We start from the raw sequence: 11820 nt of genomic DNA on the forward strand, positions 1-11820 counted from the left end.
CTTGTTATCACTTGGCACCTATTGCACTCGACACTTGTTATCACTCGGCACCTGTTGCACTCGGCACTTACTCTTGATCTTGGTTAAGTGTATTGACACTCAGTTGTCAAATTTATTCTTTAAGCTAACAGTTTCAATAAAGAAACGAGAATTATCTAAAGCAATCTAGATAAAACATATAACAAAGAAAAAAAATAGGGGGAAACACAACATGAACACAAAGAATACCATGATAGAGAAGTCCACTTCAAGTATTATTGCTAACCCTAATCTTGGTCTATAACATTAGGGAAAGGTGGGCTACACACAAGAGGTGCAATATCTAACACAACAAAAACCACAACAGAATCCAAGAAAGGACTCTAGTGGGAGTCACTATGTTTGACACTAGTAGTGAGTGTTAACTTGTAGAAATAATGTTAGGAAAATCACAATCCATATCAATATTTTCATATTCATCATCACTAACATGTGCATTAGAATCATCATCAAGAGTATCTTACATATCAGGATTAGTAAAATCTAAAATACAAAAAAAAATCATCATGTTTATCCATTTACATATTATTAATATGATTGATTTCCTCAAAAGACTCAAGAATTGGTTGATCAAAGGAAGAAAATAGTTGAGATGTAGATGCAATTTGAGAAGCAAGAGTGTGAGACTTGGCCTTAGCTTGATGGTTCTTATGATGCTTACAAGCATTTTGATTTCCAATACTTTTATGAGATAAAACTGAGAATTAGGATCAACATTCATAGGTTCCATAGAGGGAACAACTATGAGTTGAAGAATTGTAGTAAGAGGGATAGCTGGGGTAGGCAAGATACCTATAGAAGGATAAATCTTAGGAAGTCTAAGATCAAGAATCTTTTCTACATTATATTGTTGATAGTATTGATAAAGATGATAAGAATGGGTAGGTGGTTTTTGAGGGAGAGATGGCCAATACAAATATTATTGAAATTAAAACTCAAACTGATGCATTAATTGATCTAAAATTGTCAAAAAGTACAAATTTGTCTTCAAGTACCCCAACCACCCCAATATTTGACAGTTTTATGGCCTCTCTAAACACATGTGTAACCTCAAACTCATCTACTTCATCTTACAATATTTAGATTTGTCTTCTATGTATATTTAGGTACCACGCATCCAATTCTCCTTTAATAATGTCATTTACCACAATCTGTGAATCACCTTTGAAATGAGTCTTATGAACCCCAACTTAATCCCTTTAGAATTCCTTCTATTATCATCAAACACTCTATTGCATTGTTAGTTATATTTACTAAATTCTTAGCTCCCATGAACATAAATTTACTAGCATCATAATGCTCAATCCCACCAATACTCAAAGGTCTAGGTTGTCTTTTTAGTTGGCATACTCACTCCATGCTATTAAGGAGAAAAATCATGTTCACTTGAGTCATTCCATGAGAATTTTGGATCCTTCAATTAACAATCTTAATCACATTTATAGGGATTCTAAAACAAGATATGGAAAAAAATTGCATTATAGAAATGATTGTCTTCAGTATGAGAAGTTGACTAGCCACAGTAAGTTGTTGCCTCTTCCATCCATCCATACGAGAGAAACATCTATTAACCAACTCTTTCCAATCCTTTGTCTTACTTGCACTTTGAAATAAGGGTGTATTGAATGCCAAAAAACCTAGTTATAGCCCATTGGGAACTGGCCGCTATGTTTAATAAAACCAGCTCTAATTTGTTCCAATTCACGCATTGCCCAAACACAAAACTAAAAGAGTCCAGAAAAATTTTCATCACCCTTGTTTTAACCATCAAAGCAACCATATCATTGCAAGTCTCATCAAAAAATTGAGTGTGTTGTGGCCTCAACTCCCCTAGAAATAAGGATGTATTTCCACTAACTAAGCTCCCTTTTCCTAAAAATAGATTGACCCAATACTTTATCTAGCATTTGAAACAAAAAGGAAAAAATGAGATTGTTTTGGTGTATACACAAACTAAACCTAGGGAATACTGTTGACTAAAATAGAGGCATGATATTCTGAGATCATCCATGCAATCCAACTGATCCATCATTCACCAAACCTAAACCTTCTCATTATCTCTATGAGGAAATTTCTATCCACTTTGTCATATGCCTTCCTAATATCCAGCTTTAACATTGTTCTCCTTTGTCTACTAGCCTTAGCAGAATGAATTGCCTCATAATCCACTATGTTCCCATCTAATATATTTGTACTTGGCACAAAAACACTTTGTTCTAGAGAGATTAGTTTATTAAGGATAATATTTAACCTGATCACAACCACTTTTGAGATAATTTTACAAATTGTATTACAAAGAGAGATCAAATAGATTTAATCAAAAGTTAATGGTTTCTCCCATTTCATAATTAAGGCCCCAAAAGTGTTGTTAAAATCTTATAGAATGAGACCATTAATCCTTGACTCCTCAACTAACCCAAGAAGTTGATCTATTTTAATCACTTCCCAAAATTTATGATTGAAAAAGCTTAGAATCCATCTAGTTTAGGGACCTTATAACCTCTAAGACCAAAAATTCTAGCCTTAAGATTGATAAATGAAACTAATGCCATAAGAATTTTATTGTCACAAAGACACTAGACATGAAATGAAATCTAAAATTTCATCTTGAGCTAGTGCACTTAGAGTAAGACAAGTACAAATTTGTAGGTTCTGACCTAAAATATAGGAAGAAAAGTGCAGAGGATGAATGGAATGAGGCTCTTAAGAAATCCACCAGATGACAAGTAGAAACTTATCTATTCTTAGGGATGTTGCAAAGTTGCCAAGAATAACTTAATCAATCTCCTTCAATGCATGGACTATACAGATTAAATTTAGACCAATGCGACTCTACAACCAGCTCACAGAATTAAGGGTTGATAGGAGCATGGAAGAAGAAACTAAAGATGCAATGGAATTTAGAAAGGGGCAGAAAGAAGAAGAAAAAAAACCTAAACTATTACCCTAACCTTAACCTTTGCCTAACCATAATTAAAACTATGATATAAATCTTAAACCTAACTTTAATTTTATAGTAAATCGTGATCCTAATCCTGAACAAGATCTTATCCCAAACTCTAAATACAATCCTAACCCTAATCATGCCTATCCATCTTCTCTTTAGACCATAATTTGGTAAAAAACCAACCACTTCTTTATTCATGACTTGTAGATCCTCTGAGACTAAGTCATCTAGTAGATTAATTGATAGAACTTAATTGATGCTTCTTTAAGTCTTGGCTGAGCTATGAAAAAATTTAGTGTTACAATCCCCTACTCTGAGCCAATTCACCCTAGACTTTTTCTTCCAATATATCTCCTCCCTCTAGATAATTTCCCCATGTCAACTTAACAAATCTTTGCCTATTGGAAAGTGCATTCCATCAGCCAACACCTTACTATTCAAAACAATTAATTATCCTTTCAATGCTCTTTTTTCAGCAAAGATATTCACAATATGCACTCGATTCTAGACTTTGAGATTTTGTTTAATAAATTATAGCTTTTAGAAAAAATGGAATGTCATCTTCTTTTGGAGCATTCAACCACCACTTGATTCGCATATCCATTAATCCTAGATCCCAAAACCACATAGGCTCCATTTTGAAAGGACACCTTGTTGGAACCTCATCTTGCTACATGAGTAGTGGGACAAGATGATGGTCTAAGCTCGAAATCCACATTACACTTGCATTAAAAATAAAGGGTAGGGAGTTCTGATTCCCTACTTGAAAAAACTTATTGACTTTTTTGGCTATATTTAAGAAACAAGATGTCTTATTTGTCCATGTAAATTAGCCACCCTTTACCTTCACCTCCCACATACCATTCCCAATCATGAAATCCTAAAAATTCTATTGCACCCTACTCATTACACTAGTGCTGGCCCTCTTTTCAGATGTTGTCAGAGTTGCATTAAAATCCCTCACCACAATAATCATTGGTGAAGAAAGGGGACCAAGAAACTTGGAATTTCCACCCAGACCATTTTATTTAGTCCATTTTAACTAGACCATAAACATTTACCAAAATAATAGAGAAACCCAAAGAAAGAGACCTAAATTTAACCAATTGTTAGTACTTTACTTTTGGCACTGCCTTAATCTTCACTGCCCTTAGGTTCCACAAGATACCAAATGATCTAGATGCTCCAACATTTTCCTCAAAGAAACCCAACCACTGAGAATGAACACCAAAAAATCTTGCAACATTCTTTACATCCATCTTAGTTTCTTGCAAACAAACCAAATCCACTTTCACCTTAGCAAGACCTCCCTTGACCAGTCTCCTCTTGTTAGAGCCATTGAGGCCCCTAACATTCCATGTAAGGAATGCCATGGTTTTCCCTCTATATTTCTAGCATCTCGTAATAGTTTTTGAATGGACCTTCTACCCCAAGACCTCTAACTCCTAAGGTTATCCTTGATTGATATAGCCTTAGACTACTAGATAAATATATAGTCCTCTATACATATTTCCTCCAAGAACTCAAATAGAACCTGTCTTTGGCAAGTCTTAGTCTATGGCATTTCATCTCTATTGAAAGACCCTACATGGGAGGGAGACACATGAATATCCTTACAAAAAGCCTCCTCCACATCTAGATCAAGAGCCATTTGTGTGTCCTCAGATGAGATGATATCCATTCAATTAAAATCCTCAACCTTTCTAGGTAAACAACAACTCTGAAGGCCCAAGATCTTGGTATGAACAACCATAGGTTCTACATTCCTAATAAAGATACTTCCTCTAATGAATTTTCTCAGTCAATCTCAATTACTTCAGGAGTTAATTATCAATTAGAGTTGCTTAGAAGAGCCCAAAAAGTATTATGCAATTTATCACTATTTTGAAAGATGAGACCTTCACCCATCCAACTTTAATTCACAACCAATGTCAATGCTATATAATCCAAAGTAGAGTCTTCCACTAGATCAACATTCTTGAGAATCAAGGGCAAATCAACCCCCAATGGAACCTCGACTCCTTAGAAAGGGTTCACATCCATAGACTGAGGGAAGTCCCCGAGATTGACAACACCATAAAAGTTTTGCCAATTTCTCTTCCAACACCTTATCCACCTTGTCTTTCCATGTCTACAAACTTAAACAATATGACTCCTTATGACCCATTACAAGCCTTGTGAATTCCACTTTTATGATGGCCTCATCCAAGTTAATAAACTTGTCAAGCTATTTTTTATCCCTTGAAACATCTCCTCACTCAAGTATTCATGCAGGAGGTTATACATCCTAATCCAAATAGGGACTTTATCAATAGGAAATTTCTTTAGGTTGAAACTAGGAACCTAATATTTAATGTAGGAGCTAATCTCATTATTCAAAAAAGGACCATTGTACTTGATCTAAGATTTCTCTTGCCCAAACCCCATAATAACCAAAAAAAAATGTTGGTTAGCATTTTGAGGGAAACTTGAGGTTCTCAATCCTCATCCACCCACTTTATAATCTTCTAAAAAGTCATTCATCCACCACCCCACTTCATGAAAAAAGATTTTTCTCTTAACATTTGGACCAAATCCTTCCATGCCTCTTCTCCACCCATAAGTCCAAAACCCTATCGTATGTCATTGAGGGGAACTCCTCTATCAATGATTACTTATATGGCTCTTATCTAGGCCAATATTCTATCTTTTCTAAGGGTTTCAAACCACCTTTTACACATGACAAGATTCATGACTAGCCCCATTGGTTACGGGTTGGGCTCTATCATTTATTAGAAAACCCTCCTACCAGCCTTGTTGCTTCAAAGTCCCACGTGTTGAATCCAACTCTTAGGGGTACCTAGGATTGTTGCAAACCCAAAAAAAACTCAAGGAAGCCTAGCATTCTATCTCCATTTCACCCACCACAAAACCATAATCATCTATGTCACTCCATCAACATGGTGCATACATTATTCTTGAACAAACTCTCAAATATGCTCTTGTAGAGTACTCCCTCTCTACCAAACGTCATTTTTGTTGGAGAATACCCAGGTGCTTTATAAAGAAGATTTATTCTTCAAAAGGAATCTTATACAAGCTATTAAGATTTTCAATTAGCCATCTAAATTGAACCATGGTGATGGTTGGCCTCAGTGCTTCTTGGAAACCTGTTTAAACTAGTATCATATCAGAACAATTGGATTTCCATGATCCATGATATATTTGTTGCTTGTTGTTTCTTGATTCAATTGTATACAAGTTTTTATATCAATATCTTAGATCACACTTTGTGATTCATCATTAGGATAAAATGAAAGAGAGCACAAGGATTCATCCAAAACTTTCATAAGACTCGTTATGCTCACTTTCATGTTCATCTTGATGATGGATCACAAAGTGTGATCTAAAATGTTGATGATAAAATTGTTACATAATCAAATCCAAAAACAAAAAGGTGAAAATAGACTCATATATTCTCTCTTCATCCTTACCTTCTTTTTTGTGTTCCTTGGGTCCTTCACTTATCCCCTTGGGTCATTCCTCCCATTGCATTATTTTGTCTTTGTTAGGAATAAGGTGTCTCAACCTTGTATAATTCCTATTCTTATTATTATTTGTTTTGTAAAATGTATTTTTTCAAATAATATGTAAATGTGAGTGTACATGTCTAGTTGGCATGTTGATCACTTACATGTGTTGGCATCTTGAAGTGTGTGAAGGAGATCATGGCTGAAATGGTTATGACGGATTCCTATGACGCATAAGAGCTATTTAAGGAATGAGCTATGATAGGTGTAAGAGCATCTTATGACATGAGGCCTATTTGGGCACCCAAGAATGAGTGGTTGGTGTGTGTAAGAGGATATGCCAAAAATAGTTTGGTATGACGGATTCCCTTACACTTCTCTAGCTGTCATTGCCTATTCAAGGGATGGACACCCTTTTCTTGGTATTGGATGTACATGTGGCATTGTGTATGGTTCTTGGTGGTTGAGCCATGAAAAATGCCCAACGCCTTTGTGGGCATTTTTTTGGGTCTTAAGATGTTCATAAAAGTAGTATTGCATGTTGTAAATGCAATAGAGAGGTAGAGGAGAGTGTGCAGGTACTGAGGCGTTGCTGGAGTCTTCTATTGTTGCTATTGAACTTGCATTGCAAGTTTATTGTAATCTTGTGTTGAAGATAATACATTGTGCAGGTTCTAGAGGGGTGGGGTTGTTTTACCAAAAGGTTTTTCCCCACCGGAAAATCTTTGTGTTATGTGTTTCTTTCTCTGACTATTTTTTGTATGCATAGTTGGCTGCAATATTGTTGTTTACATGATATTGAATCTGTAAGTGTAGAAGATTTTAATTGGATTTGCACCATACTTTCCTTATGAGATTAGTGTAGGAAGTTGTTTTCACACTTGAGTTTCCTTACAAGTGGTATCAGAGCTTGATCAACTTTTGATCCTAGTTGTTGGGTAGGGTTTTTTGAGCTAATCTCAAGTTGAGTGGGAGTCTTCTGCAAAGCATCTTGAATCTTATTTGCAGATATAGATGGTGAGTTCATCATATGGAAGAATGGAGGTTGAGAAATTTAATGGCACTAATTTTGAGTTGTGGAAACTCAAGATGGAAGACATGTTGGAAGATTGTGACCTATGGGAAGCGACTACAAGTGCTACAAGACTAGCAACTGTAGCTCAAGTAGATTAGGATATCAAAGATCGTAAAGCTCAGGGTCTCATAAGACTCTGTTTAACCGATGCAGTCCTTCTGAATGTTCTAGATGAGAAAATCACATATAGTTTGTGGGAGAGACTTGGGGCCGTATATCAGGCCAGATCTTTGGTGAACAAGTTGTTCTTGAGGAAGAAGTTGTATTCTCTATGAATGGAAGAAGGTGGATCCTTAACGAATCATTTAAATGCATTTAATCTGCTGGCTACACAATTGACATCAGTTTGACAATAAGTCTGACAATAAGGGTAGATCCAAATCCTGTGGGAAGTCAAAGACTTCCAATAAGTCCAAGGCAAAATGTTGGAACTGTGATAAGACTGGGCACTTCCATAAAGACTGTAAAGAGCCTAAGAAGAAGAAGAAAGCCTCAGATTATAGTTTTGAAAAATCTGAAGAAGATGGTGATGCATTCATCATAGCTTTGGTAGCCCATGCATCTGATGATGTGTGGTTGGTTGACTCAGGTGCGTCTTTTCACATGACCTCTCATCGAAACTGGCTCTAAAAATATGAAGAGTTCGATGGTGGAAAGGTGTACTTGGGTGATGATTCTCACCTAAAGATAGTCGGACGTGGAAGGGTCACTATCAAATTTCCTGATGGATGAGTAAAGGGAATCAATGGAGTTATGCACATTCCAGGTTTGGCACAAAATCTATTATCTGTAAGTATGTTGAATGATGTAGGTGTGCAAGTTGTTTTTTCAAAAGAAGGATGTAAGATGATTAGAGGATCGATGGTACTTGCTAAGGGTACTAGGAGAGGTACTTTGTTTTAGCTAGATGCATTTATTCCTCTATGTAATAGTTCTTCATCCTCACCATCTAAATGAGTAGTGAAGAATTCTGTGGTTATTGGTTCCGATGGCAATGCAAACACTTTGGAAGGAAAGCTTCCTGCAGAAAAGACAATGTTGTAGCATATGAGATTTGGCCACATTGGTGAGAAGGGTCTCGAAACCCTGAAAAATAAAAATCTCATTGAGGGGTTAAATGATTGCAATCTTGAGTTTGACTTCTATGAACACTGTGTATACGATAAACAAAATCATGTTCAGTTTTACTCTAGTTCTCACAAATCTTCTGATGTTTTGGATCTTATTCATTCAGATGTATTTGGTCCTGTAAAAGTTCCTTCGATCTCCAAGTCTGTATTTTTTGTATCTTTCATAGATGACTATAGTAGAAGTACATGGATTTATTTCCTTAAAAGTAAGACACAAGTCTTTAGTCGATTCAAGGAATTTAAAGCCCTTGTAGAGAATCAGACTAGTAAGAAGATTAAGTGTGTGAGAACTGAGAATGGTGGTGAGTTTTGCTCAGTAGAGTTTGAACAATTCTATAAAGAACAAGGTATCGAGAGGCATAAGACAACTCCTTATACCCCAAAGCAAAATGGAGTTGCAGAGAGAATGAACAGGACACTGATGGAGAAGGCTAGGAGTATGCTTAGTGGAGCTAGTTTAGAACAAAGGTTTTGGGCCGAAGCTGTGGCCACTGCTTGCTATCTGGTTAACAAATCTCCTACATCAACACTTGTTGGTAAGACACCTATGGAGGTATGGTCTGGTAAGAAGCCTTCAATTAGACATCTTCATGTTTTTGGTTGTGAAGCTTATGCACATGTTCCAAAGGAGAAAAGATCTAAGTTGGAAAACAAAGTTGTTAAATGTATTTTCATCAGGTACAGTGCTGGTGTGAAAGGATAAAAGCTTTGGGATCATGTGACTAGTAAGGTGTTGTATATCAAAAATGTTATTTTTAGAGAGCTAACATCTTCTCCTATTGTGCTACAACTCGAAGAAAAAGAAAAGGAAAAAGATGTTGTTCAGTTGCCTCCGACCCTTGAGAAGACTGAACAGAGAGACCATGTTGGGTCTAATGATGAGGAGAGCTCTAGCAGCTTTGAAAGTTTAGAAGAAGAGGAAGAAAAACCTCAACCTCAACCCTTGAGGAGATCCATGAGAGAAAGAAAGCAACTAGAAAGGTTTGGCTATTCTATGTTAGATTCCAGTTGTGCTTTTGCTTTGATTACTAACACTGATGAGCCTAGATCTGTGAAAGAGGCTTTGGGCATGGAAGATGCAGGTTCTTGGATTGAGGCTATGGATGATGACATGGCTTCATTAGAGAAAAACAAAACATGGGACCTTCTACCTTTGCCTAAAGGGAGAAAATCTATTGTCTTTAAATGGGTGTTCAAGAAGAAATTCTATGCAGATGGCAGTGTTGAAAGGTCAAAGCTAGATTGGTTGCAAAGGGGTATTCACAGGTAGAGGGAATAGATTATGGTTAAATATTCTCTCTTGTTGCAAAGTTGACATCCATTAGATTTTTGTTATCTCTTGCTGCATCATATGATTTAGAGATAGAATAGATGGATGTGGAGACAACTTTCCTTCATGGTGATTTGGAGGAAGAGATTTATATGTCACAGCCTGAGCACTACATTGTTAAAGGTAAAGAATCCTTAGTTTGCAGATTAAAGAAATCTCTATATGGTTTGAAGCAATCTCCTAGGATGTGGTACCTTAAGTTTGATGCCTTTGTGTTGTCAATTGGATTTTTAAGATCAAAATCAGATCATTATGTTTATTTCAGAGTTGAAAATGATCACCTTCTTATTGTTGCATTATATGTTGATGATATGTTGCTGTTTGGGAAGGGTAAGGGTATGATTTTTTATTTTAAATCTTAGTTGTCAGCACAGTTTGAGATGAAATATCTTGGGGTAGCTAGGTACATCTTGGATATGGAAATCAGTAGAGACAGGTCTAACACAAAACTTTGGTTGAGTCAGAGTAAGTATGTGAAGTCTGCGTTGGACAGGTTCAACATGGCAGATTGTAGACCACTATGTGTTCCTATTTCTATGGGAACAAAGTTATCTGTAGATGATTGCCCAAAATCTCCTAGTGAGGTGGAGGACATGAGTAGAGTACCTTATGCTAGTGTAGTTGGCAGTCTTATGTATGCTATGGTCTATACTAGACCAGACATTGCCCAAGTTGTGGGAGTCCTGAGTCAGTTTATGGCTAATCCTGGATGGGTACATTGGGATGCAGTTAAGCGAGTATTTAGATATTTGAGGGGTACATTAGATTACTCCATATGTTATCATAATAACTCTTCTAGATCTCCGCATTCAGTTTGTATTCATGGGTTTGTGGATTCAGATTGGGTAGGTGATATTGACCGCAGGAGATCCACCAGTGCTTATGTGTTCACTATGTTTGGTGGTGCCATTATTTGGATGAGTAAGCGACAACTTGTGGTTGCTTTGTCCACTACAGAAGCTGAGTACATGGCTGCTACTCATGCTTGTAAGGAAGCCATTTGACTTAAGAGATTGTGTTCTGATGTTGGTGTTGATGCAGAACATATACTATTTGGTGTGATAGTCAGAGTGCTATTTGCCTTGCGAAGAATCCAACTTTCCATGCCAGAACGAAGCACATTGATGTGCAGTTTCACTTTGTGAGAGATATGGTGGAAGATGGAAAGGTGAATTTGGAGAAGGTAGATATTGTGAAGAATTTTGCAGATGCATTAACGAAACCAGTGGGCATTAAGAAGTTCATATGGTGTTCGAATTCTATGGGCCTTTCAGCCTATAGCAGTTAGTTCCTATTATGTTCCTATTGCTCTTACAAGGTGTTCGACAAGTGGGAGAATGTTAGGAATAAGGTGTCTCAACGTTGTATAATTCATATTCTTATTATTATTTGTTTTGTAAAATGTATTTTTTCAAATAATATGTAAATGTGAGTGTACATGTCTAGTTGGCATGTTGATCACTTGCATGTGTCGGCATCTTGAAGTGTGTGAAGGAGATCATGGCTGAAATGGTTATGATGGATTCCTATGATGCATAAGAGCTATTTAAGGACTGAGTTATGATAGGTGTAAGAGCATCTTATGACATGAGGCCTATTTGGGCACCCAAGAATGAGTGGTTGGTGTGTATAAGAGAATATGCCAAAAATAGGTTGGTATGACATATTCCCTTACACTTCTCTTGTGACCACTATTTTTGGCAGATTCTATGACAAGTTGTCATTGCCTATTCAAGGGATGGATGCCCTTTTCTTGGTATTGGATGTACATGTGGCATTTTGCATGGTGC

The sequence above is a fragment of the Cupressus sempervirens genome, chromosome 3 (assembly GCF_028749045.1).
Source record: "Cupressus sempervirens isolate cs-2001-9-10 chromosome 3, ASM2874904v1, whole genome shotgun sequence".
Lineage (NCBI taxonomy): Eukaryota > Viridiplantae > Streptophyta > Pinopsida > Cupressales > Cupressaceae > Cupressus > Cupressus sempervirens.